The sequence below is a fragment of the Theropithecus gelada genome, chromosome 12 (genome assembly GCF_003255815.1).
Source record: "Theropithecus gelada isolate Dixy chromosome 12, Tgel_1.0, whole genome shotgun sequence".
Classification (NCBI taxonomy): Eukaryota; Metazoa; Chordata; class Mammalia; order Primates; family Cercopithecidae; genus Theropithecus; species Theropithecus gelada.
Genome location: NC_037680.1, coordinates 111,972,647 through 111,999,447, shown reverse-complemented (window position 1 = coordinate 111,999,447; position 26,801 = coordinate 111,972,647).

The following is a 26,801-nucleotide window of genomic DNA, read 5'->3' as shown; positions in this document are numbered from 1 at the left end:
CTACTTGGAAGGTTGAGGCAAGAGAATTGCTTGAACCCAGGAAGTGGAGGTTTCAGTGAGCTGAGATTGTGTCACTGCACTACAGCCTGGGTGACAGAGTGAGACTCCATAAAAAGAAGAAGAAGAAGAAGAAGAAGAAGAAGGAGAAGGAGAAGGAGAAGGAGAAGGAGGAGGAGGAGAAGAGGAAGAAGAAGAAGAGGAGGAGGAAGAAGAAGAAGAAGAGGAGGAGGAAGAAGAAGAAGAGGAGGAGGAAGAAGAAGAAGGAGGAGGAGGAGAAGGAGGAGAAGAAGAAGAAGAAACCCATATAGGACAAATAACCTACTTGTGGTTACCCATGGAACATAGAATTGGGATAAAGGAGAGGAACCGTATTTTTCACTTTATATACTTCTATACAGCTTGGTTTTTAAAAAGTACCATGAATATGTATTAATTTATAAATTTTTAAAAATTGCATTTTAAATGGACGTCATGGTCTCTAGCTCATGGGACTGTTTCGAGAATTAAAAGGACTGACGATGAAGGGGTCTAGCCTATGCCCAACTTAAAGTTGGACCTCAGCGAATATTAATTCTGAACCTAATACAATGCTTGGCAAGGGGTATGCTATACATCGTTATTGATTGAAGAGTGAGTTCTGCTCTGAGCAAGTGTACTAACTGCTTTAAACTTAAGTTTCTTTTAATTAAAATAATGTGTAAGAAAAACAGCACGCGACTTGTAGAGCTCATGTGATGGCTGTGAGGACGAACATGCCATAGAGAAAGTCACCTTGGACTTGGCTCAGAGTGCTGGGCTAAGGATTTAGTGCCACCACTCACAGGCATGTGTCTGCAGGAAGCAGGTGGGTCTCAGGTTGCTGCGAGGATCAATTCGATAATGTAGTCAAGGCAAGGCTTCTGTCAATGCTAAAACACTGCACCTGTGTTCGCTGTGTAAAGGCATCACATGAAACAAACGATGCAACCCCCTGATCTTGTCCCATTCATTAAAAACAAACCAAATGAAATAAACTTGGGGCTGGGCATGGTGGCTCACGCCTGTAATCCAGCACTTTGGGAGGCTGAGGCGGGTGGATCACCTGAGACCAGGAATTCGAGACCAGCCTGGCCAACATGGTGAAACCCCATCTCCACTAAAAATACAAAAGTTAGCCGGGAGTGGTGGTGGGCGCCTGTAATCCCAGCTACTCGGGAGGCGGAGGCAGGAGAATCGCTTGAACCCTGGAGGCAGAGGTTGCAGTGAGCCGAGATCATGCCACTGCACTCCAGCCTGGGCAACAGGAGTGAAACTCCGTCTCAAAAAATAAGTAAATAAATAAAATAAACTCACGGAGCACTCACCGAGATGGATTACATTAAATCATTTCAATCAACTCTCTATTCTTTTTCTTTCAGAAAAAGGTGGGAGGACTTCCAGGTTCCACTTAGGATTAGGAAGGTGGAAAGAGCAGGGCTCACACCCCAACAACAGCACATCTCCAAAACCGTGGCCTTTCCAATCCCATCACAGCGCTGAGGTCAATGGGCAGTCAGCCTGAAAGTTGAGGAAAGATGCATGGCTCGGGCCTGAGCGGCGGCTTATCTGAATCAGAGCACGGGAGGAAATGGGTGGGGGGTAGCATGGAGGGGTGCAGAGGAACACACAGCAGGTGAGAAGATTCCAGCCAGGACTTTTAACTGATCGACAAAGGCCGAGTGAGGGCTCTCCTGAGAGCATGGGCTCCCAGGGACTGCAGCCACGAGGGAACTTTGCACCCACTCCTGGCTCTTCTCTGCAGACCTCACCAATTGCTCACAAGAAAAATGGGGGTGGGGTGGCAGGAGCAGCTGCCACTAAGGGAAAGGCCCAGAGGCCCCCAGGGGCCTTCTCACATGGCAAACGAGAGCCTTAAGCTGCTGGGGGGCGGAGGTGGGGTGGTGGAGGAGGAGCAAACCCTGCTGTCCCTGTTACTTTAATTAGTGGAAACTGAGATTTAAAGCTGATGAAGACCCATTTTGTCTGGAGGAAAGAGGGAAGAAAAGCCTTCTACTCCTGGCAGAGTGACAGCGAACCAAGAGAGGGTTCTTGGATCTCACACAAGAAAGAATTCAGGCAGGGCATGTCCATAAAGTGAAAGCAAGTGCATTAGGAAAAGAAAGGAATAAAAGAATGACTGCTCTGAGGGCTGCTGGTTGCCAATCTTTTTGGTTATTTCTTGATTATGTTAAATATAGTGAATCCCAAGTTTCTCTTCAAAAATCAGTATGTCAGTATGTTCAGCTCTGTTATTCTTTGATTCTCCATTTTAAAGTTTAAGTTCCTGGTTCTCTTCGGTCCCTCACGTGTTGTTTCAGTAAACAACTTTCCCGTCAGTCCTAATCAGTAGTTCACATCTGTTCCGATGGTCACCTGCTCCGTCCTGACTCATCCCCGCCACCTACTTTGACCTGAGTCACCCCTGGTCACCTGCTCTGACCTAAGACACCCTTAGTTACCTGTTCCTCACCGTCCTTCATGCCAAACTACTCACCCCACCACTCTGGCTCATACCCCTGCCCTCTTTTAAAAAAAAAAATCTGAATTAGCTTAGGCTATGCAGTCCAACCCTAGCCAACAGGGGAATGACACAGCAGTAGGGGCTACCTGCATCAGTAATAAAAACTCCTGCCCCTCCCCTGTCCGGGTGTGCTCTCGCCATTGTTCCATCCATGAGGAGCACCCTTTCTGCAGAAAGCAAAAGTTGCCTTGTGAGAAAATTAAATTTATGTTCGAGTGCTGTTTCTTTATGGCACTGGGGAACAAGCATTTTGCATTTCTAACAATTATATGCTAAACAAGGGGTGGATTATTCGTGTCTCCCCTTTGTAGACCATACAGGGTAACTTCCTGTTGTTGCCATGGCATTTGTAAACTCTCATGGCGCTTGTGGGAGTGTAGTTGTGAGGATGACCAGAGGTCACTCTTGTCGCCATTTTGGTTTATGTGGATTTTGGCTGGCTTCTTTACTGCAACCTGTTTTATCAGCAAGGTCTTTATGGCGTGTATCTTGTGCTGACCTCCTATCTCATCCTGTGATTTAGAATGCCTTAACCCTCTGGGAATGCAGCCCAGTAGGTCTCAGCCTCCTTTTACCCAGCCCCTATTCAAGATGGAGTTGCTCTGGTTCCCACACCTCTGACCTTTCCACCGGGGTAGGGACAAGAAGGAGGGGAGAGGCATCCTCTGCGGCGTGCGTCACAGGAACAGCCAAACACTGAGATGCAGCACTGGCCTTTAGAAAAGCTCTCTGGCCACTCAGTCTACGCCCTAGCAGGAGGTAATTCCCGAGGAATTTGAAGCTGGTGGTGCACTGAGGATAATCATAGCAACAGGACTCAAACCCAGTTCAACTCCTGCCTAGACTGACCCAGCATCTCAAGCCAGAGGTCTGGAAGAAAAAGAGGCATGCCTGTCTCAAGGCACAATACAATGAGAGGTACCTCAGCCCTTGCTGGCCTATGTAGGAAGGTCAGTTTTCAACCCCAAACCAGAAAACACATAACAAAGTCAAGAAAAATCAGCCTACTGTTAAGAGACTAAGCAATTGGTAAAACCAGATTTAGAAACGACTCCAGAAGTTGGAGCTATCAGAGGAAATTTAAAAGAACTACGATTAATATATGAAAGTTCAAATGGAAACAGTGTGTATGTAGGTGAGCAGATGTGGTATTTCAGTACAGAGATGGAAACTATTAGAGACAATCAAAGGGAAATTTTAGGGGTAGGGAGGGGGGGAACCCATGGCAACAGAGATGAGGAATGCCACTGACAGGTTCATCAGACAGCTTCACATAGCTGAGAAAAAGACTCCAGTAAACCTGAAGATAGGTTAATAAAAATTTACCCAAACTGAAACACAGAGAAAAAATAATCAAACAGAAGAGAATAACCAAGCCGGGCGCGGTGGCTCATGCCTGTAATTACAGCACTTTGGGAGGCTGAGGCGCGCAGATCACCTGAGGTCCAGAGGTCGAGACCAGCCTGGCCAACATGGCAAAACCCTGTCTCTACTAAAAATACAAAAATTAGCTGGGTGTGGTGGTGTGTGCCTGTAATGCCAACTACTTGGGAGGCTGAGGCAGGAGAATGACTTGAAGCCAGGAGACGGAGGTTGCAGTGGGCTGAGATCGCACCATTGCACTTTGCATTTCAGCCTTGGCAACAAGAGTGAAACTCTGTCTCAAGAAAGAAAGAAAGAAAGAAAGAAAGAAAGAAAGAAAGAAAGAAAGAAAGAAAGAAAGAAAGAAAGAAAGAAAGAAAGAAAGAAAGAAGGCAGGCCGGGCGCGGTGGCTCAAGCCTGTAATCCCAGCACTTTGGGAGGCCGAGACGGGTGGATCACGAGGTCAGGAGATCGAGACCATCCTGGCTAACCCGGTGAAACCTCGTCTCTACTAAAAAAAATACAAAAAACTAGCCGGGCGAGATGGCGGGCGCCTGTAGTCCCAGCTACTAGGGAGGCTGAGGCAGGAGAATGGCGTGAACCCGGGAGGCGGAGCTTGCAGTGAGCTGAGATCCGGCCATTGCACTCCAGCCTGGGCGACAGAGCGAGACTCTGTCTCAAAAAAAAAAAAAAAAAAAAAAAGAAAGAAAGAAAGAAAAGAAAGAAAGAAAGAAGAGAACAGCCAAGAGCTGTAGGATGGTAACAGCATGTGGTCTAATATGTGTGCAACTGAAATCCCAAAAAGAGAAGAGAGGAGAGAATAGACACACGAAATATTTTAAAGAGATAACAGTGAAGAACTTTCTAAAAAGCATCAAAGACCTTAATCTACACAGCCAAGAGGCTCAGAGAATACCAAGTGGGCTAAATGATAAACAAAACAAGAAGCCACACCTAGACTCACCATATTCAAACTGTGGAAAATCCACGGAATAAAATGAAAATAGTGAAGGCAGCCATGGTGGGAGGTGAGAACACATTTCAAAAAAAGAGAGAATTATGGCAGACTTCTCTCCAGAAGATAAGAAAGCTAGAAGAAAGGCTGGGTGCGGTGGCTCAGGCCTGTAATCCCAGCACTTTGGGAGGCTGAGGCAGGCAGATCAAGAGGTCAGAAGATCGAGACAATCCTGGCTAACACGGTGAAACCCCATCTCCACTAAAATACAAAAAAAGAAAAAATTAGCTGGGCATGGTGGCGGGCACCTGTTGTCCCAGCTACTCGGGGAAGCTGAGGCAGGAGAATTGCTTGAACCCGGGAGGCAGAGGTTGCAGTGAGCCAAGATCACGCCACTTGCACTCCAGCCTGGTGACAGAGAGTGACTCCGTCTCAAACAAACAAATAAACAAACAAACAGAAAAGAAAGCTAGAAGATAATGAAGTGATTCTTTTTTTTTTTTTTTTTTTTTTTTTTTTTTTTTTTTTTTTGAGACGGAGTCTCACTCTGCTGCCCAGGGTAGAGTGTAATGGTGCGATCTCAGCTCACTGCAGCCTTTGCCTCCTGGGTTCAAGTGATTCTCCTGCCTCAGCCTCCCATGTAGCTGGGATTGCAGGCACCCACCCCCACACCCGGCTAATTTTTGTATTTTTAGTAGAGATGGAGTTTTACCATGTTGGCCAGGCTGGTCTTGAACTCCTGACCTCAAGTGATTCGCCCACGTTGGCCTCCCAAAGTGCTGGGATTACAGGCATGAGCCACTGTGCCCGGCCTGAAGTTATATTTTTACAGTAAAAGAAAAAAACTCTAAACCTGCCAACTCTGAGCTCTGTACCTAGAAAAATACCTTTCAGAAATGAAGAAGATAGAGATTTTTTCCCCCCCCAGTAAAGCAAAACCTGAGAGAATTCATCACAAGCAGACCTGTACCAAAAGAAATGCTAAAGGAAATTCTTCAGGCAGAAGGATTAGGAAGAGATTATGGATCGACACAGGAAATAGAGTGCTAAAAATAGAATGAAAGTCCAAAGAAAATGCACGTCTTTTTCTTATTTTTAATCACTGGAAGACAATTGACAGCTGCAGCAAAAGTAGTAGCAACGGGTCGGGCACGGCGGCTCATGCCTGTAATCCCGGCACTTCGGGAGGCTGAAGCAGGTGGATCACCTGAAGTCGGGAGTTTGAGACCAGCCTGACCAACATGGTGAAACCCCGTCTCTACTAACAATACAAAAATTAGCCAGGCATGGTGGTGGGCGCCTGAATCCCAGCTACTCAGGAGCCTAAGACAGGAGAATTGCTTGAACCCGGGAGGTGGAGGTTGCAGTGAGCCAAGATCACGCCACTGTACTCCAGCCTGGGTGACAGAGTGAGACTCTGTCTCAAATCATTCAATCAATCAATCAATCAAGTAGTACCGATGCGACTGTGTGTTTACAGCAGGTAAATGAATGACAGCATGAGGGATGGGAGAGAGGAATTGGGGTTCTACTGTTGTTAGCTACTCTACACACGAAGATGTCTGATATTATTGAGGGCAAATGGTGGTTTGATTTGCTTTGTAGCCCCTGTATTCCTGCATTGATTCACCCTTTCCTGTCCGGCAACAGCTTCCTGGGAGGATCCCGCAACGTCCCAGCCTTTCAGATGTTTGCAACGTCCCAGCCTTTCAGATATTGAAATGCTCGGTGCAGTCCCATTTGATCCTGCAGTCTCCTATCCAGCTCCTGTCTTCCCCGAGGGCTCCAGCACCCACCAGGCATCATCCTGAGGGGCCGGCAATGGGAACATTCCCTTCTCGCCTCCTCCCCGGCTCCCGGGTCTCCGTTTCTCATCCAGCATTTTGGTGTCTGGGAGGAGGGATGAAGGAAGGGCCCAGGTCTCTGCTTACCTGGCGCTGCTGTGTGTGTCCGCCCTGTGCTTGGCAGCTGTGTGGGTGCCCTGTGTGTGTCCAAACCCCTCGGGTTTGGTTGCAGCCCCTCATTACCCAGTCCTCAGACTCCCGCTTGCCCTATTCCCCCTTGGCGGCTGCCCAATCATGCCGTCCACCTCCCAGCCTCCCGCGGCGAGGGCCCAAGGTGCCGAGTAGTCCCCGATTCTCTCTCGGGAAGCTCAGGTGTCCCTGCTGCGAGAAACTGGGGAAGATTGCTGCTCCCAGCGGTGCCCCGCTCTGGCCTTTCATCCGGCACTGACTGTCCTTTCCTCTGCTCAGATAGACTGGGGAACAGCAAGTCGGTTTCTTCAGCCACCGCCCAAGTGGGGATGAGGGCAGCCTTCCTTTCTTCAGGCATCCCCCAGTCTCTGTGGGACAGTCCCAGGGCTCCTCCTACCACCTGCTTTGCAGGGAAAGTTCCATTCTTTGGTAGCAGTCAGATGCACATGGGCTGGTGGTGTATGTCTTTTCTATGCCATTGAAAACACGACAGATGAGCCGATCCATTTTAGTTATTCCCCACAAATGAGCCCAGATGCCAAGGCAAGGATGCATAAGAGAAACCTATTAAATACTAGGAATAATGCATTTCTTTTGCCTTCCATCTCTAGGTCAATTTTCCATAGCTTACTATGCAACCGACAATGTAAATAATGCAACTGAAGAGTATCCTTAAAATATTATTTTGTGATTCTAGAAAAGAGGAGTTTGAGCTTCCCAATTTTTTAAACCTTATTTTCTTTTCTCCCTAAATACAAAAACAATGAACATGGTCAAAAAAATGAGGAAAGGGTATGTAGAGGAGATAGAAAAATTGCAGAACCAAATTTCTTAGCCTGATAGCTAAAGTCTCATGACTTGGATTCAGGCTGGGTTTCCCACTTCCTGGTGGTCCCTCTGCAGCCACGGGGGCTGCCACCGTGTACCTCTCCTGTGCATCTTTGCTTATGATGAGCTGTTGCTGCCAAAGGGCTTTAGACTTACCACCAAAATACAGCAAGCATTTTGGTTTACGTTTTCCACAAACTGTCTCTGCATATATACGCTTATGTAACTTGACTATGCTATTTTGATTAAAGCTGTTGATAGAGCAACTCAGCCAAGCCTCCCTTTCTCAACAGCAATAGAGGTGGCAGACTTTGATATTTCAAAGCCCTCCAGGAAGAAGCAGGGTGGCAGTGCCAGCACTGTGCCGTGTGCCGGAAGTGAAACAGCTCTGCAAACAAGCGCTCCTCGCAGAAAGCAGAAAAGATGTCCAGTGACACTGAACCTTGGTTGTGTGTGTGTGTGTGTGTGTGTGTGTGTGTGTGTGTCTAATGACAAGTTGGAAGGGAAGAGATCTTCTGCCAGGCTTTCCTTCATCTATTGTCTTTCTGCCATTATTTTCTAACTCAGGGATTGGCAATCTATGCCATGGCATGGTGGTGGGTGGGCACGTGGCATTGGGGATGACTTTGGAGGGCTCTGAGGATGGGCAGAAACAGGTTTGAAGCACAGCCTTGTGTCTACTAGGCTTGAAGCTTGTTCTCCACCTTAGCTGTCACTTAAGCCTGAGAAAAAATAAGAGAGGGAGGGAGTGAGAGAGAGACAGAGAGAGAGAGAGAGAGAGAGAGACAGAGAGAAAGAGAGAGAGAGATTCCCTAACATATCAGACATGCTTTACCCTCAAAGGAGAGAGATTTTTCTCCCTTCTGCCTATTTGTACCTGGAGTTTGGATTTTTTTTTTTTTTTTTACTTTCTTTGTTCTTTTTTTCCTTATCTTGAAACGTACAGACTTTTGAAAAGATTACTATTATTATTTTAAAATAATATTGGATTCTTCCTGACCACCTAATACATTTAGAGGCCAGGCCCATATCAGGTCATATTGTCTTTTTTTTTTTTTTTTTTTTACTTTTACACTGCAGTTCTTTTGCAACTGGAAAGTTAACATAATTTTCCAATTCACAAGGCCATGGGCCATGAGGAAAAGAGGTGTTATTGCTAATTTCTAACCTATAAGTTGGAAAGACATTTCCCAAACACTATACTATGGAACACTAGTACCGCCAAGTGTCTATGGCTATTTCATGGGCAGAGCACTCTGTGACTAAAAAAAAACAAGAAAGAAAGAAAAGAAATTGTGAATATTGGTGATTCATTTACAATGAATGTTAGCTTTGTAAAGGCTTCTGTAAGTTTTGCCATAGAGAAGTGTATCTAACATGTTAAGCTAGAATTCTCCAAACTTGCTTGACTCCAGAAAAATTTTTCTTTAAGAATTGCCAAACCCGGGTATGGTGGCTCACTTCTGTAATTCCAGCACTTTAGGGGAACAAGATGAAAGAATTGCTTGAGCCCAGGAGTTCCAAACCAATCCTCACAACATAGCAAGACCCTGTGTCTACAAACATTAAAAAACAAAAAAAGTTAGCCAGACACAGTGGCATGTGCCTGTAGTTCCAGCTACTCAGGAGGCTGAGGTAGGAGGATAGCCCAAGCACAAGAGTTCATGGCTACAGTGAGCTATGACCAAGCCATTGCACTCCGGCCTGGGTGATTGAGTGAGGCCCCTGTCTCTTAAAAAAAAAAAAAAAAATTGCCATACAATAAAGAAAATGTGGTATACATACACAATGGAATATTATTTAGCCATGAAAAAGAATGAAGTCCTGTCATTTGCAGCAACATGGACAGAACTAGAGGTTACATTAAGTAAGCCAGGCACAGAAAGACAAATATTAAATGTTCTTACTCATATGTGGGAGTTAAAAAGGTAGATTTCATGAAGATAGAGAGCAGACGGTAGAAGAGTATGGGGGAGAAGGGAATGAAAAGAAATTAATGGGTACAAATATACAATTTCATGGAAGAAATAAGACCTAGTGTTAGATAGATCAATAAGGTGATTGTAGTTTACGATAATCTATAGCAGGGGTCCCCAACCCGTGTGCCGTGGACTGATATCAGTCCATGGCCTGTTAGGAACAGGGCCGCACAGTAGAAGGTGAGTGGCAGGTGAGCAAGCATGACTGCCTGAGCTCCGCCTCCTGTCAGATCAGTGGGCATTAGATTCTCCTAGGAGAACTGTGCATGCGAGGGACCCACGTTGCATGCTCAGCTGATCTATGGTACATTTCAAAGTAGCTTGAAGAGAATTCAAATGATTCTAACATAAAGAAAGACAAATATTTGAGGTGATGGATATTCCAACTACATTGGTTTGATTTTTGCAACCTATATGAACATAATAAATTATCACATGTACCCCTCCAAATTAACTAAACATATGAGTGGTTCAATTTTCTTTTGCTGTATTGATCTATATCTATTGATCTATATCTCTATTTTTTTTGTTAATACCACATTATCTTGATAACTGTAGCTTTATAGTGAACCTTGAAATCACATGATGTGAATATGCTGTCTGTTTTTATTCTTCTTTTTCGAAATGATTTTGGCTATTCTAGGTCCTTTTCCTTTCCAAATTAAATTTAGAATTGACTTTTGAATTTCTACACAAAAGAATTGCCATTTTGAAAAACTGAATTGTGTTGAATTTAAAAAGTTAAATAACTGGGCCGGGCACAGTGACTCATGCCTGTAACCCCAGGACTTTGGGAGGTTGAGGTGGGTGGATCACCTGAGGTCAGCAGTTTGAGACCAGCCTGGCCAATATGGTAAAACCCTGTTTCTACTAAAAACACAAATCAGCTGGGTGTGGTGGCATGCACCTGTAATACCAGCTACTCAGGAGGCTGAGGCAGGAGAATCAGCTTGAACCCAGGAGGCAGAGGTCGCAGAGCTGAGATCGTGTGACTGCACTCCAGTCTGTGTGACAGAGCGAGACTCCATCTAAAATAAATAAATAAATAAATAAATAAATAAATAAATAAATAAATAACTGGGCCTATTCCTTTTTATAAGCAGTTGAAATATAAGCTTGAGTGGCTGCAATAAGATTAAATTCTGAGCCTCCATTCAAAATCATTCTAATAGGCCCTACACTTCTAATGTGCTATTTGTCTTTGGTCCCCAGACGATTTGTTTGTTCATTTGCTCATTCATTCATTCATCAATTTGCTAAGTATTCAAGGAATCTGAAATTTTTCACATAGAGTCTGCCCTCAAGAAGCTGTAGTCTAGAGATGAAGATGACAACTGGCTCCACTGAAGGGCAAGATAATACTAATAATATCAATTAATCAATTCATTAAACTAGTAATTTAGTGAATAGTAAATAGAATGCACTCAACAACATTTCTGGGGAAATGTGAGTAAACAAGGCCAAGTCCCCACCCTCATGGGATTAACACTGTTTAGGAGAGGCGGACAGTAAACAAACACATATGTAAAACACCGGTATGTCAGCTGATGACATGTGTTGAAAGTAGGGAACGGGGCTAGGCACGGTGGCTTAAACCTGTAATCCCAGCACTTTGGGAGGCTGAGGTAGGCGGATCACCTGAGGTCAGGAGTTCGACACCAGCCTGGCCAACATGGTGAAATCTCGTCTCTACGAAAAAAAAGCAAAAAAAATAAAAATTAGCCGGGCGTGGTGGCGTGTGCCTGTAATCACAGCTACTCGGGAGGCTGAGGCAGGAGAATCGCTTGAATCCAAGAGGCAGAGGTTGTGGTGAGCCAAGAATGCATCATTACACTCTAGCCTGGGTGACAAGAGCGAAACTCCGTCTCATAAAAATAAATAAATAAATAAAAAAGAAAGTAGAGAACGGGACAGGGAGTGCCGGGTTGGGAGAGTGTGAGGTAAGGGTGGTCAGAACAGGGTTCACTGAGAGGTAACATTTGACGTCTGCGTGTGGAGTTGCTTACTTCCCTGGCGAAGAGCATTCCCGCAAAGGAAAGAGGCAGTGTACCGGCTGGGGATCCGGTCTGCTGAGACAGAGCCTTCTAGAATGTTGCATAGTCGCAGGCTGACATCCCATCACCTCTGCCATATTCCGTTAGTTGGAAGCAAGTGACAGGCCCTGCCCACACCCAAGCAGAGGGGACCACAGGAAGGTGCCAACACCAGGAGGCTGAGATCATGGGGACTGTCTCAGTGTTTCCACAACAGGGCATTTTTCAAGGAGGCCAAATGGCATTTGATGTTCAGAAACCCACCTCTCTGACAACAGCCCACCTGAGCACATGGAGAGTTTCTCTGTCCTGTAAGTTTATTGAGAAGAGGGACCTCTGTCTTATATATACCTGTGCTTTCAGATTCTAGCTCAACACCAGACACATAGTTGGCACTCAAAAAAAGTTTGCTGCAATGAATGAAACAGAATGAAGCTGTGTTGCGTTACAGAATAGTGACGTAATTGGCAAAGGGGGACCATTCTGTCCAATACTGAAGGAGATGGAGAAAACAAAGGTGAAAGAAGGTACAAAATAAACACATCTGAAATGGAAAGGGGATGGATATAGACAATTTTGCATGCTTTCTGAAATATTTAAGATCTTCTTAATATTATTAAACAGTTGTCTGTAAGGCAGTCACTAGGAACCAGCAAGTGTCCCCCTCCAACAGGGCATACTGTGCACATGATAAGTCTTTCCTGATAGGGAGGTTGGAGGAGCAGATGAGCAGAACACCAAATATGGGGGGGACTTCCTCAGAAGGGTCCCCAAATCTTCATGATATTGTTAGGATGAAGGGTTTACTATCTTACCTGGATTACAGTTCATGCAGTCATGAACAGCTGTGGGACAATTATACCCACAGAGCATTGATTAACTGACCAATGTCAGCATCAATGATGGTTTTCGGTCGGGTGTAGTGGCTCATGCCTGTAATACCAGCACTTTGGGAGGCCAAGACAGGTGGATTGCTTGACCTCGGGAGTTCAAGACCAGCCTGGGCAACATGGTGAAACGTTGTCTCTACCAAAAATACAAAAACTAGCCAGACGTGGTGGCACATGCCTGTGGTCCTAGCTACTCGGGAGGCTGAGGTGGGAGGATCACTGGAGCCCGGGAGGTGGAGGTTGCAGTGAGCCGTGATCGTGCCACTGTACTCCAGCCTGGGTGACATGACAGAGCAAGACACTGCCTCAAAAAATATAAATAAAAATAAACAAACATTAAAGAAAAGAAAAGAAAAGAAAAAGAAAGGAAGGAAAAGGATAGTTTTCTATAGTGCCTCACCTCGTCCTCGTCAACATTTTAAAAACCTGAAGCTCCCTTGCTCAGTAGGGTCTGTTTCTCTTTGGTGACATTTGTTCAAGTCACAGCTCCTCAGCTTAGATCAGCTGTGTCACTGGCCTTGCACAGTTCCCTTCCTGGCTATGACGGATGCCAAGGTGGCTGTCTTCCAAGTTCCGTCATTTCCACTGCACTCATTAGATCTTGTGTTGCTCAGCCTTATATCAGCAGTGTCGGCTCCTCTCCTAGCCTTGGCCATCTTCTTAGCATGAACTTGTTATTAAAACTAGCTAAGACCTTTCCAGAGGCTCTTCTTTTAGTCAAATGAGACATCTGGTGGACACCCAGCTCCTCCATATATTTCAAGCCACACTTTGTTTTTGCGACGGATTTGTGATTTAGGATGTAGGATGTGTGTGATTTAGGTGTAGGATGGAGTCATATGCCTCCTCTGAAAGGCCACGCTTTCTCCCAACTGAGTTGTTTTCCTTTCCTGGAATCAGCCTTCCTCTCCCCGAGCTCCTCTCCTCCCCAAATGTTTCTACTCTTTCTCCATAGATGCATTTACAAGCTCAAAATTCTGCCTAACTTAGCTGACAGTTTCAAGGCAAGCTTAGAGCAGCTCCCTTTGGTGTAGAAAATGAGAATTCTTCTTATTTAAATGATGGTGAAATATTTAAGGCTGAATTATTCTACTGAACTTAAACCCCCTAATGGACATTACAAAAGTGTTTCCCTTGTAACCATTTAAACCTGCAAAAAGGGCACGAATGTGCAAGGAAGCATTTCAAGGTCACGTTGGAGACCGCGTCCTGGGCTGTGATTCAATTTTCAGTTGGGAGGAGGACACACGTGTGAAATGGTGTCCCTTCTAGCTTTGGGGAAGTTAGTTTTGTAAGTCCGGGGAATGTCTCAGTGGGTCTTGGGCAAGTGGCTCTTTTCTCAGCTGTGTTCTCCGAGGGGAGAGAGCCTGTCTGCTTGGGTCAAGTCACGTCCTGTGAAGTCGGAGTGCTGTGAAGGTTCTTGGCACGGACTAGCTTTTGTGCCCTTAGCCACTATGGTCTTTCCCTTGGGCTCCTTCCAACAGGATGGTGTGGGCATACGGTGCCAAATGGCCCTGAAACAGAGGCAGTGATGTGAGCACAGAAAGGACAGCTGCCTTGTAGCCTGGCATCCGCCTAAACGCCCCACTCTACACACAGCGCACAGGAAGAAAACCTGCTTACGTTCACATGGCAGACTTGCCTGAGTTCATTCTCACAGTCGAATTTTCTATATTTAGGCTTTTCCTTCATCTAGGGAAGCACCTGCAGGTTACTAATACCTCAAAGTACTGATTTTCTTTTTTTTCTAGAAATCAACACGTGTAGGGGTTGATAGGCTAGAATGACACAAAAATAGTCCAGCACTTGCAACCACTAAAATATGTTAAAAGCGAGCAGAGGAGTTATTCTAGACAGTTGGCACAAAAGTCAGAGCATCTTACTAAATAAGAGCTCATTTTGGAAACTTAGCATTGCTTTATTACACAAGTAATGTGTGATCATTGCTGAAATATCAGAAGATTCAGATAAATCAGGAGAAAACATGGGGAAAACACTTGTAATCAGAGGGTAGCATTTAAGGACTTCTGAATGTCCTTGTGGAGTATTCTCCATGTTATGTGGAAATCAATCACATGCTATTTATAACCTGCTTTTTTTTTTTTTTTTTTTTTTTTTTTTGAGATGGAGCTCGCTCTGTTACCCAGGCTGGAGTGCAGTGGCACGATCTCGGCTCACTGCAACCTCCACCTCCCAGGTTCAAGCGATTCTCCTGCCTCAGCTTCCTGAGTAGCTGGGATTATAGGCACCCACCACCACATCTGGCTAATTTTTTTTTTTCGTATTTTTAGTAGAGATGGGATTTCATCATGCTGGCCAGGCTGGTCTCGAACTCCGGACCTCAAGTGATCCACCCACCTCGGCCTCCCAAAGTGCAGGGATTACAGGTGTGAGCCACTGTGCCCAGCCAGAACCTGCTTTTTTACTTAATACATTATGAATAACTTTCCATATTGATTAATTTATTTCTGCAGTATAACTTTTAAGGGCTGCATATTATTTCATCATATAGTTGTGTCATAATTTACTGAATTGATCCCTTAATTCTTGACTGATGAAATAGCTTCTAATCTTTCACCACAATTTTTCTCACAATAGTCATGAATGTTTGTAACGTTTCTGTTTTGTGTCCCAGGTACACAGGATTGGATTGGGCACCATCTCCAGCTTGGATTGCTCTATCTTCATTAATCCGTTTTAAAAACATTTCCTATTACTTTTTTGTTCTTTACCCTCATTCCAAGTCTCACTCCATTTCTCCCCTTAGATCCTACTGTTGAGTAATTTATGTGTGTCCTTCCGAGCTATCTTCCATTTTCTAGACCTTTATTTACATGCAGGTGTAATCTGGTGAAAGATATATATTGCTTTACGTGTTTTAAAATGTGAACTTCTCACTTTCCCTTCAACATCACGCAGTGAGCATTTCTCATGTTGGTTTGTGTAGCTTCCTTCCTCCCTTTTCGTTTCTGGGGCGTATTCAATCACATGCAGGAACTGAATGTCGTGCGTCTTTCCATCCCGGTGCTGGACTTTTAGATTATTCCTAACTTTATGTTATTATAAGCAATGCTGTAAGGAACATCCTCACAGATGTACTTTAGTGGCCCAATGTGCCAGTTTATTGGAGATATTTACCTTGGAGTTGAATTTCTAGGTAGCATTATGCGTGCAGAGTAATTTCCATTAATTAGCTTTGCCAGTTTATACTCCTACTAATGGTGTGTGGGGATTCATGCCCCACCCCCCACCCCCAATAGGATCTTGTTTAAAATTGTGGGCCAATATGATAAGTACAAAGTGGCCATTTTTACTGATTTAATTTATGATTACTAACAGGGACATTTCATTATGTGTTTTTAGCTATTTATTTGTTTCCATCTGTGAATAAACTCTTCATAGCCTTTTACCGTCTTCTATTTTTTCATTATACATTCTAGACTTAATTTTCTTTGTTATATATGCTGAGGTCATCCTTCAGTCAGTTATCTGCCTATTAATTTTATCTCTGAATTGAAATCTTTACCTTTCAGTTGATCTTAAACCATAAATCTCCTCCTTTATGGTTTGATCTTTCAGAATCTTATGTAAGAAATCATTTCTCACCCCCATAGTATAGAGTTCTTTCTTAATTAACTACTTCCTTAGAATACATTATTTAGAAATGGTATTGCTGGGACAGTAAGTATTTATTAGATCCTTTTGCTTACAATGGAAAGAAATTCAACTCAAACAGCACAATGTAAGGAAATGTATTGGCTCACTTAACTGAGAGATCAAAGGCATGGAGTCAGTTTCAGGAGCAGCTGGATCCAGGAGTTCAAATAATGTAATTAGGGCATTGGTGCTGTGTCTTCCCATCTTTCCCTGTTGCCTGGGCTTGATTTTCAAGCAAGAAGTCTCTATGTGGTGTCAAAAAGGAACACTGGCCAGTTTTGTCCCATAAAGTCTACAGAGGTTGCAATTGTCTTTCCTGGTATCCCTGGGAAAAGTCCTGAGAAAGGCTTTGCCTAGTGGCTTTGAGGTAGGAGGTGGGACTTAATGCAGAGGTGGGGCTCGGACACTGGACCAAATTGAGGAGGAAGTAAAACAGGTCCAAGGTGGAAGTAGCTTTCCATAAGACACATCCACCAGTGTGCCATGTCAGTTTACCATTGCCATGGCAACACCTGGAAGTTACCACCCCTTTCCATGGCAGTAACCTGATGACCCAGAAGTTACCAACCCTTTCCGAGAAATTTCTGCACAATGTGCCCCTTAATTTGCACGAAATTAAAAGTGGGTATAAATATGACTGTAGGAGTGCCTTTGAGCAATGACTCTGGGCACACTGCATGTTGGGTAGCCCAGCTTGCAAGAAGCCGTACCTCTGCTGCTGCTGTGCAATGCCACTTCAGCAAAAGCTGCTGTCTAACACCACAGGCTCGTCCTTGGGTTCTTTCCTGGGTGAAGCCCAGAACCCTCCTGGCCTAAGCCACCATTTTGGGCTCACCTGACTTGCATCAGCTCAAGTCTCACATCTAGCCTTGGGAATGGGGAGAAATGGCTCTTGATTTGAAGTATTATGAAACCCCCCCAGAAAAGGAGAACAGTGGTTTCTGAGAAAGGGACATGCTGGACAAATAAGCATATGTCCATATTTTTTTATTTTGTGATACATACTTGTTCCAGAATAGTGAACCAATTTCCATTCTCAGAAATAGCCGTGAGAAATATTCCTTTATGACACCCTTCCCAACAGTAAGTATTATCATTTTAAAGACTTTACAAGTTTAATAGACAAAAGATAACCCTGTGATTTATTTAATTTTTTGTTTGTTTTGAGAAGGAGTCTCACTCTGTTGCCCAGGCTGGAGTACGATGGCACAATCTCTGCTCACTGCAACATCCACCTCCTGGGTTCAAGTGATTCTCTTGTCTCAGCCTCTCGAGTAGTTGGGATTACAAGTGCTTGCTGCCATGCCCAGCTAATTTTTGTGGTTTTAGTTGAGATGGAGTTTCACCATGTTGGCCAGGCTGGTCTCGAACTCCTGACCTCAGGTGATCCACCTGCCTTGGTCTCCCAAAGTGCTGGGGTCACAGGTGTGAGCCACCGTGCCCAGCCTGATTCATTTAATTTGGTTTTCTGCCATTACTATGCGGGTTAAGCATACTTTTATGTGGGTTAAGCATATTTTTATGTATTTATCAGGCATTTTCTTTGAAGGGATTTTCACATATTTATTGGTCATTGGCTTTGGGGTGTGCATGGTGAGATCATTTCTTGCTCTTCACAGGGCACAGCACTCGCTGGGTAATGAGGGAACTGGCCAGTTCTCTGATTGGGATGCCTAAATCTGAACCTGGGAGTAGAAACTAGGGTGAGGTTCTGTTTTATGAAACAAAGGTGGGCCTACCTTCAGCAGAAGCCTGGGGATACATTTCCTAACCTATTGTTGTTTGCCTGATAACCAGTGTCAACTTCTTTCCCCATCCTGGCAATAGCTTATATTGTCACTCATTAAATGGGAGTCCTTCTGAATTTGCATCTTCTACATTTTCATAGAGACTGGGGGTTGTTGTCCAGGCACCGTTTCGGACTAGAAGGGGAACGCTTTTAGATTTCCGAATCACGTGAATGTCCCCTCCTACTCTGTCCCACTGGATTACAGGCGTGTGGACGAGGATACAGCACTGGGCACAGCTGTGCTTTGACGATTCATACCTGAGACCAGCAGTCTCTCCTCCTGCTGGAGCTCTCTCCATGAAGCTTCTTATCACACGTCCTTCAGGCACTCTCCCAGAATCATGTCTGTCCTGTACAGCAATCATCTCTCTGTCCATGGCTGGCTGCCTGCCGGCTTGCTTCCTCTTTGGCCCTGCCGTGGCCACTCCAGTGAGGTCCAGCTGGGCGCTTGGCCAGTCCGGCTTCCCCTTCTGGCCCAGGATCTCCTTTCTCACCAGGGACAGATGGGGTCTCTGCAGCAGAGAGCAATGCCTGAATGGTCGACTACTCTGCATCCACTGACAGATTTCATTGTTTTACGATGTATAGCTTTTGAGTGCACCAAAATCATGATTCCCATTCAAATCCTTCAGAGCTGAAAAGTTTTTCTTCTTTTTAAGAGAACTAGTTCATATAAATATTTACTCTAACAGATACAACACACTAAACAAAACCAAACCCAAAAAAGCCTTTAAGACTGTTGTTTTATTAATGTCCTTGTGAAGATTCGTCTGGGATTGATAAAGAAGGATAGGAAGTGGTCCCTTTGCTCTGGGAGCACGCAGAGTCAAATGCGGGATAGGGGAATGCTTCCTTATTTGGGGTGCGAGCCAGGGACCAATGGGAGTGCTGCTGGTGGCCGACTCCACCCTCGAGGACCCTCACACCTGGCTTCTTCATTGTCCTGCCTCTGGGAGACTGCACCCAGCAGGAGGAGAATCACTTAAAAGCTCTCCAAGTTCCTGCGGAGACACTTTAGGGCCGCTGAGACTGTCTCCATCCCACAGGGCTCCTCTGAGCACACCGGCTGATCCTCCACAAGTGCCGCCACCCACCCTGCTGATCCTGCCCCCAACAGCTAACAGAGCGATGGGGCTGCTGTAGTCCCAAGTCGGCCCCCTCCCCAAATCAGCTAAAGTGGGTATCTAGGCAGGCTGGGTTCTCCAGACAGCCACACTGGCCCCATTCCCAATGCCTTTTGCTCAGGAATCTCTTGGAGCTGCCAGGAGATCCAGAGATGGTGGAAGAGGGCACCCGCCCATCCTGGGTCCTGGGGAGCTTACCCCTCCTGTGCTGGAGCAGGTCAGTCATCACCCAGGAGCCCTGAGCTGGGCCCGGCTGATGCATGCGGTGGCTTAGGGCCTGTGTAGCTTCTGGCCAGGAGGCTGTTTCTGAGAGAGCAAACTGACAGTTCTAGGCAGCAGGGCCTAGAGTGCAGTCTGGCCTATACACGCAGCTTAATATGTGACTCATAAGTGTTTGGACCCGAGGTTCATGTCGTCCATTTGTGTGCATGCATCCACACATGGTAAGGGGGAGCCTTGGAGCAGGGGATGCCTGATTTTCCATATGCCCCGAGTTTCCTTCTTTGTCTGATTCTGCACAGATTTGGGACACCTGCTCCAGTCTTCTTGTGACCCAGGGGTGGTGGCTCTGTCCAGAGAGAGGAGAAGGGTGAAGAGGGGCTGCCTCATGGTCATCTGATGGGCCTGGGCTGTACTCTCCATGGAGTGGCACTCGCCCAGGAGAAGACATCCCTTGGGAGATCTGGTGTCCTTGCTCCCCGCCTGTGTGGGGCAGAACCAGTCAGCCTTCAGGTGAGACAGTCAGCCTTCAGGTGTCCACCAAGTTGCATAGGGTAAGTCACAAGCCAGGAAATGAGTATTTGGTGGCCACAGCTCAGGCATGGACTGGAGATGCAGAGATGCTCGCTCTGCTGGGTGACAGGACACAAAGCATCCCAGAGCAGGGGAAGCAGTGCGGTGGTTGAGGCTTGTCATGCTCCCTGGAGACTGGCCGGATGTCTGAGTGTTCCTGGAATGGAAGACAGCGTGGGAACTGCTGTGATTCTCAAAGTGTGGTGTGGAGAAGCTCCACGTGGTGGCCTCATGCAGATCCCCAGAGGCAAGTCATGTATTATACCTAAGGGCCGAGTGCAAGTCCAAAGACTTGATTTCATTTATGACCAAGCCCTCCTCCAAATGAGTTAGCAACAACTTCTACAAAAGAGCACTCAGAAGTGAAAACTAACATGTCACTAGCGTGTGCTGCAGTTAATTTGTTTAGCTGCTAGCAAAACTGGCTGCCACGAAGAGCCAGAAATTTCCTTCTTTCTCTCTCTCTCTCTCTCTCTTTCTTTTCTTTTTTTTTTTTTTTTTTTTTTCTTTTTTCTTTCAACAGGTTCTCACTCTGTCGCCCAGTGCAGTGTCATGATCTTGGCTCGCTGCAACCTCTGCCTCCCAGGCTACCTTAACCTCCCGAGTAGCTGGGATCACAGGCATGTGCCATCACACCTGGGTAATTTTTTTGTAGAGATAGGATTTCACCATGTTGCCCATGCTGGCCTCCAACTCCTGGGCTCGAGCAATCCACCAGCATCAGCTTCCCAAAGTGCTAGGATTGCAGGTGTTAGTTATTGTGCCCAGCCTAGAAATTTCTACCAAGCCTCTGTGCACGTGGATTCTCAAGGTTCTTATTTTGGGGTAGGTTTTTTGTCCTTATCAGTACATCATCAATGCCATCTTCAATTGAACATGGTTATTAATTTTAGCTATTTTTTTAAAATTCAATTTTATTGAGGTCTAATTTATATACAACAGAATGCATCCATTTTAATGTATAATTTGATGAATTTTGATAAGTCTGTCATCTAATTACTATCTCATTCAAGATACAGAATATTTCCATCACTCCAGAAATTTCCTATGGGCTCTCCTTTGTGGTCAGACTCCACCATCAGGTAACCACTGTTCTGGTTTCTATCACCATTGGTTAGTTTTGGCTATTCTAAACTTCATATAAATGGAACCATACAGTACGTGTTCTTGTGTATCTGACTTCTTTTGCTTAGCATAATACCAGTGACATGCATTCATGTTATGGTGATCATCAGAAATTTCTTCTTTTTCATTGCAATTATGGGCATACCTTGGAGATATTGTGGGTTTGGTTTCAGACTCCCACAATAAAGTGAATATCACAATAAAGTGAGTCACACAAATTTTTTGGCTTCTTGGTGTATATTAAAGTTATGTTTAGGGTGGGCATACTGGTTCATGCCTGTAATCCCAGCACTTTGGGAAGGCAAGGCAGGTGGATCACTTGAGGCCAGTAGTTCAAGACCAGCCTGGCCAACAGGGTGAAATCCCGTCTCTACTAAAAATGCAAAAATTAGCTAGGGGTAGTGATATGTGCCTGTAGTCCCAGCTACTTGGGAGGGTGAGACAGGAGAATCACTTGAACCTGGGAGGCTGAGGTTGCAGTGAGCCAAGATTGCTCCACTGCATTCCAGCCTGAGTGACAGAGAAAGGCCTTGTCTCAAAAAAAAGTTATGTTTATACTATATATAGTCTATCAAGTATGCAACAGCATTATGTCTAAAAAAATATATATATATATACCTTAATTAAAAAATATTTTATTGCTAAAAAATGCTAGCAATCTATCTGAGTCTTTAATGAGTTGGAATCTTTTTGCTGGTGGAGGGTCTTGCCTCAATCTTCACGCTGCTGACTGATGAGGATGGTGGTTGCTGAAAATTGGGGTGGCTATAACAATTTCTTAAAATAAGACACAAAAGTTTGCTGCTTTGATGATCTCTTCCTTTTATGAAAGATTTCTCTATAGTGTGTGATGCTGTTTGATTGCATCCTACCTATAATAGAACATCTTTCAAAATTGGAGTTAATCTTCTCAAACTTTGCTGTTGCTTAGTCAACTAAGTTTATGTAAATTACCAAGCCAAGTTAAAAATAAAATAAAGTAATTTCTTCTATGAAAATTACCAGGCCAAGTTAAAAATAAAATAAAATAATTTCTTCATTGTCATTTCAACAAGGTTCATAGCATCTTCACCAGGCGTAGATCCCATCTCAAGAAACAACTTTCTTTGCTCATCCGTAAGAAGAAACTCCTCATTCATTCAAGTTTATCATGAGGTTGCAGCAATTCAGTCACACCTTCAGGCTCCACTTCTAATTCTAGTTATCTTGCTATTTCTACCACATCTTAAGTTACTTCTTCCACTGAAGTCTCGAACCCCTTAAACCCATGAAGGTTGGGATAAACTTCTTCCAAACTCCTGTTAATGTTTATATTTTGAGCTCCTCCCACAGATCACAAAGTTCTTAATGACATCTAGAATGGTGAAACCTTTCCAGAAGGTTTTCCATTTACCTCGCCCAGATCTATTATAGGAATCACTATATATGACAGCTATAGGCTTATGAAACATATTTCTTAAATATTAAGACTTGAAAGTTGAAATTACTCCTTGATCCATGGGCTGCAGAATGGACATTGTGTTAACAGGTATGAAAAGAACATTAATCTCCTTGTACATCTCCATTAGAGCTCTTGGGTGACCATGTTCACTGTCAATGAGGAGTACTATTTTGAAAGGAATCTTTTTTCCTAAGCAGTAGGTCTCAACATTGGGCTTAAAATATTCAATCGACCATGCTGTGCTGTCATCCAGGCTTTGCTGTTCCATTTATACAGCAAAGGAATCAATGTAGCATAATTCTTAAGGGTTCTATGATTTTCCGAAAGGTAATTGACCATTAGCTTCAGCTTAAAGTCACCAGCTGCATTAGCCTCTAACAAGAGAGTCAGCCTGTCCTTTGAAGCTTTGGAGCCAGGTGTTGACTTCTCTCTAGCTATGGAAGTCTTGGATGGCATCTTCTTCCGGTAGAAGGCTGTTTCCTCTACATTGAAAATCTATTGTTTAGTGCAGCCACCTTCATCAGTGATCTTAGGTAGAGCTTCTGCATAACCTGGTGCAGCTTCTACATCAGCACTGGCTGCGTCACCTTGTGCTTTTATGTTATGGAAACGGCTTCTTTCCTTCAACATCATGAACCAACTTCTGCTAACTTCAAATTTTCTTCTGCAGCTTCCTCACCTCTCTCAGCCTTCAGTAGAATTAAAGAGACTTAGGGCTTTGTTATGGATTAGGTTTTGGCTTAAGGAAATGTTATGTCTGGTTTTTTTTCTTCTACTTAAATCACTAACACTTTCTTCATATCAGCAATAAGGCTGTTTCACTTCCTTATCATTCGTATGCTCACTGGAGTCGCACTTTTAATTTCCTTCCAGAACTTTTCACAACTTGGGTACCTGTTTGGTAGAAGAGTAGCTTTCGGCCTACTTTGGCTTTTGGTGTGCGCTCCTCACTAAGCTTAATCATTTCCAGCTTCTGATTTCAAGTGAGAGACATGTGACTCTTCCTTTCACTTGATCATTTAGAAGGCCTTACAAGGTTAACTGGCCTACTTCCAATATTATTGTGTCTCAGGGCATAGGGAGGCCAGGGGAGAGGAAGAGAGATGCCAGGAACCACCGGTTAGCGTAGCAGTCAGACCACATACGATATTTATAGATGAGTTTGCTGTCTTCTATGGGCATGGTTCATGGAGCCCCTAAAACAATCACAATAGTGACATTGAAGATCACTGATCACAGATGACCATCACAGATATAATAACAATAATAAAGTCTGAAATATTGAAAGAATATGTCACCAAAATGTGACACAGAGACACAAAGTGAATGCATGTTGTTGGAAAAATGGCACTGATATACTTGCTCAACTCAGGGTTGCCACAAATCTTCAATTTGTAAAAAATGCAATAGCTGTAAAGTGCAATAGGCAAACTACACCTGTGCATTTTTTTGTTTTTTTGTTTTTTTGGTTTTTTTTTTTGAGACAGGGTCTCGCTCTGTGCAGTGGTGCAATCTTGGCTGTCTCCTCTTGTTTGTTAATAATTAGTTTTTCACTTTACTCTCTCTTTTGCTTTCCCTGTAGGTGGAAAAGTTGGAGGTATAGCTGTCACTCTCATGTTCGGAGCTGCTCTCTTTCTGAGCCATCAAGAACTTGCACACCATGAGAGCTGGGTTTGGCCTGAGTCCCCATCAGGCCTACAGCCCCCCACCTTCATGTGCACCTGGCCTCTAGTCATGTGTTCTCCTGCCTCAGAAGGTACCTGAGACCTAGATCTGTGTGTTTTCATATTATGAGTCATGACTTCTAGGGGGTCATGAAACAATGTAGAGATTTCTGATCTGCATTACAAAAAATGAAATTCCCAGCAATTTGGGATGCCGAGGTGGGCAGATCTGTTGAGGTCAGGAGTTCGAGACCAGCCTGGCCAACATGATGAAATCCCCATTTCTAATAAAGGTACAAAAATTAGCCGGGCATGGTGGCACATGCCTGTAATCTCAGCTACTTGGAAGGCTGAGGCATGAGAATCCCTTGAACCTGGAAGGTGGAGGTTGCAGTGATCTGAGATCGCCATACTGCACTCCAGCTTGGACAATAGAGTAAGGCTTTGTCTCAAAAAAAAAAAAAAAAAGAAAAAGAAAAAAGAGAGAATGCATCAGAGTGTATTGTACTCAGTAGGAGTAACTAATATTTTATGAAGTTTTGTTTCATTTGTGCATGTGCTTGTGTGAGTGAGAGAGTGTGTGTGTGTGAATGTGTGTGTGTAACAGGCCACCATGTAAAATGCCTTTTTACTGTGGGTCATGCACAAAAGCAAGGTTTGAGAAACACTGGTCTGGAAGAGCCCCCAGAATCTCTGTCTTCTGTGTGCAGGCAACTCTGGCTGCAAATGTGTTGTGGATGTGTCTTTTTTTGTTGTTGCCATTATCATTATTATTTTTGAGACAAGAATCTCACTCTATCATGCAGGCTGGAGTGCAGTGGTATGATCTCGGCTCACTGCAGCCTCGACCTCAGGGCTCCGGTGATCCTCTCACCTCAGCCTTTTGAGTAGTTAAGACTACAGGCATGTGCCACCACACCACCACACCTGGCTACTTTTTTGCTTTTTTTTTTTTTTTGGACAGTCTGGGTTTTGCCATATTGCGCAGCAGGTTTTGAACTCCTGGGCTTAAGGGATCTGTCTCAGCCTCCCAAAGTGCTGAGATTACAGGCATGAGCCACCACACCCATATGTGGATGTGTCTTTGGCTATCCTAGGAGTGTCCCCCAAGTGCCATCCAGATCCAGATCCACCTTGAAGATGTTCTAGCTTTTCCTCCCTCCCTCTCAGGACAGGAGTTGGGAGTTGGCACCTGTCCTGCTCTGGCTGGGTCCAGTTCCTTGCAGCCCTGCCAAAGCCCTCTCTGGTCCAGATCCCAACACCCCCTTGCCATGGTTGCTGTCATCTGGAGCCTCACTGCCCTCCCGCAACGATGCAGCCGCTTCTGCTCTGCCAAGACTGTGACCTCTGCACCTGGTTGGCAGCTGCTGCCATTCCTCTTGCTCCGCTCCAGCTGGCCACCCTGGGCTGCTGCTGGATCTGCCTGGCTCAAGGCTAGGATGTGAAAGCTTCAGCATCCAGATGGGTGTTTTTAGAGGTTGGGACCCTGGGACCTGGACCAGACTGGGTGAGAACTACACAGTGGTGGCCCAGGTAGTACTTCTGCGAGTGATGGTATCCTGATTGATGAGGGAAGGCACCAGGAGTCAGGTTAGGGGGAGGGAGGAGGGAGGGAACAATGGGAAAATGAATCACAAGGCTGGGGCTGGGAGGATTGGAGGGAGTTAGATGTGCTGTGCGAATCAGCTTGGGAGGGATAAAGATGGAATCTGTGAGTGGGAGGAGGGCATCCGAGGCCCATTTTAATGTGGCACTGGACACACTGGGTGGGGACAGACTGGGTGGTTGAAAGAGCCAGGTACACCAGATAAGCTGGCAGGGCACCAGGCACCTCTGGGCTCCTGCCTTAGGAACCTGACTCTCTAACATCTCCTCATCTCAGAGTGAGTCCCCTCTTCCTCCAAGTGTCCTACCCAGGGCTTACTCTGAGGTGCCCGTCTCCTCCTGCTTGTTGTCAAAAACTGGAGCATCTTAACCTAAGTGCAGGTGATCTAATCTGAGCTCCAAATCCTTCTTAAAGGCCCACTTGCTGGAATTTTGGGGCTTCTTCTGTCACAATGGAAGTAGACACAAGAAAACGGTGCTCTTGGATTGGGTGCAGTGACTCATGCCTGTAATCCCAGAACTTTGGGAGGCCAAGGAGGGTGGATCACCCGAGGTCAGGAGTTCAAGACCAGCCTGGCCAACATGGTGAAATTCCATCTCTACTAAAAATACAAAAATTAGCTGGGTGTGGTGGCAGATGTCTGTAACCCCAGCTACTCGGGAAGCTGAGGCAGAAGAATTGCTTGAACCCTGGAGGTGGAGGTTGCAGTGAGCCAAGATCATGCCACCATACTCTAACCTGGGTGACGGAGTAAGACTGTGTCTAAAAACAAAAACAAAAACAAAAACAGTGCTCTAACACAGAAACGGTGACTGAGCACTTGGTCAGAGGACCTTGCACACAAGCTTGGCTCTGTCCTGTGAATTTCTTGTGTTCCAGAAGTTCAAGGGCCTTGTCCTGCTCTTTGCAGAAATGGAACTCCATCCTGAAGATAAAAGATTTCTGCTGCTGGGCTCACTTGAAGAACCTTCTGACTTACATGAATAACTAGCATGGTATAAACACACTTTATCTGAATACATGCTTTCTTCTTATTCAAAACTG